We start from the raw sequence: 2,217 nt of genomic DNA, 5'->3' as shown, positions 1-2,217 counted from the left end.
TTCTTTGCCACTTCTTTCAATGCACTTTGGACTTCCTCTCTGAGTATCATTGGCTCTTGTTCATATGGTATTTCTTGAAATGGTTGAACATTAACCATTTCCTTTTGGTAGCAACCCTATAAAAGTTGTGGTTAGCAGTCAGTCACTAATGGGATACATGAACATCAGCCTCCATGACCCTGAAACCAGTTTTCTATGGAGCATAGCTCACATAGAGTGGCCATGAGTCAGAATCAACTCAATAGCAGCTGGTTACTGCCAGTTGCTGGTGGTGGTGGTGCTGTGCCATCAAGTTGCTTCCAACATGCAGTGCCCTATATAGGGTTTCTAAGGCTGTATATCTGAATGGGAATAGAAAGCTTCCTCTTTCTCCCACAGTGTAACTGGTAGATTTGAACTGCTCACCTTGCAGTTAGCAGCCCAGCTCATAATCCACTACACTATCAGAACTCCTTGGTTGGGCTAGAGAAGCAAAATTTTAGAAATTCAGTCATTATAAAAACAAATGGAATTGGCCTTCTAAGACTGAAACTCAAAGGGAACTCATGAGCAGGCATGTAATCTTGCTGGTGACCACATTGGTATACTGGCAAATAGAAGAGGAGGAAATGTAGCAATGAAGAAATGGGCTGAGTTCAACCACAGTCCATTGACTCCCACTGACCTGGAGATGAGAGAGAGAGAGGAAGGGCTGGTTGGTCCAAAGTGTGGTGAGACCTGGGGACACCTGAGCCGATGGGCAAGGACATAACCACAGAGGACAAGAGCTGACAGTGAAACATCCATTTGATATAAAGTGAGGGGAGACGCACAAGAACACTCAAACTTCCAGACAGTACCCATTAGGACTAGCCTCGATGGCTTGATAAGCAGAACTCGACTAGAGGAAGAGAAAAAACAAAACAAAAAAACCAGTATTTGATAAAGGAAATGAGGGTAAATTGCCACAATTTGATGAACCTGACCTACACTCATGGAGGTTGTTGTTGTTAAGTGCCATCTAGTCGGTTCCGACCCATAGCGACCCTGCATAGGGTTTCTGAGGAGCAGCTGGTGAGCTTGAACTGCTGACCTTGCAGTTCAAATGGCTTTGCAATCTGGTGCATTAACCCACAACAACACACCAGGACTCTACACTCATGGAGGAAGTAGTTCTAAATACCAACAGAGAGGGAAGGAGTCTTCACATCAAGTATTAATGCTACCCCTTCTGTACACAGGGTAGATAGGGAAGGGAAACTTAGACATCAGTTACCTAAAATGAAGGTGAGAGATAAAGGCACAAAGTGACTGGCTTACAAGTTTTCAAGAGGGAGTTTAGTTTAAGATTGTGCAGAGAAAGTTCAAGTCTCCACTGAATCGTTTTCATCTTGTCTAGATGGGTCTGGTATAAAGAGATGGGGATAAGATTCTTATGATTCACTAGTGAGTAATTGTTATCATGACTAATTGTCACAATTGTAAAGGCAGAAGTTTTGTAACAAAAATGGGGGAGTAGTTAATCTTACAGTCCAGAAACAGAGGACCCTAGGACTATCAAGGGAGAAGAGCACAAGCGGAATATGAGACCTTATCCAGAGAAGCAGCGACATCAGAGATGGAGGCAGAGATGAGGACACGAAGAGAGGAAGCACCTAAGGACTCTACATTCCTGGGAAGAGGGGGACTGAGAGCTGGTGGCCAGGAGGCATACCTGCAGAATGTGCCCTTTGGTGGTGTAAATTATTATAGATGCCTGAGTGTTTAAAAAAACAAAACAAAAAAGAGCTAAAGTAAATAGAGGGAAATATTGTTAACTGATAGTACACGGAAGGGATGATAATCATTGTAATGAAACAAGGTGTATGATCTGTTGATTGTAAAACTGATGATCTGCCCTGTAAACTTTCACTCAACTCACAATAAAAACTTTTTGGAAAAAAAAAAAAAGGAATTGATAAATATCTGTAATCTAGGCTTCATAATTGAAATATGAGTTACTTGATGTTGTTTGTTGTTAGGTGCCATTGAGTCGCTACTGACTCATAGCGACCCTATGTACAACAGAACAAAACACTGCCCAACACAATTGTTGCCACGCTTGACCCCATTGATGCTGCCACTTTGTCAATCCATCTTCCTGGGGTCTTCCTCTTTTTCTCTGACCCTCCACCTTACCAAACATGACATCCTTCTCCAGTGACTGGTCCCTCCTGACAATATGTCCAAAGTATGAGA

Source organism: Chrysochloris asiatica, unplaced genomic scaffold (genome assembly GCF_000296735.1).
Source record: "Chrysochloris asiatica unplaced genomic scaffold, ChrAsi1.0 scaffold00316, whole genome shotgun sequence".
NCBI classification, from domain to species: Eukaryota; Metazoa; Chordata; class Mammalia; order Afrosoricida; family Chrysochloridae; genus Chrysochloris; species Chrysochloris asiatica.
The sequence above is the reverse complement of the archived record's forward strand: the minus strand, read 5'-3'. Positions refer to the sequence as shown.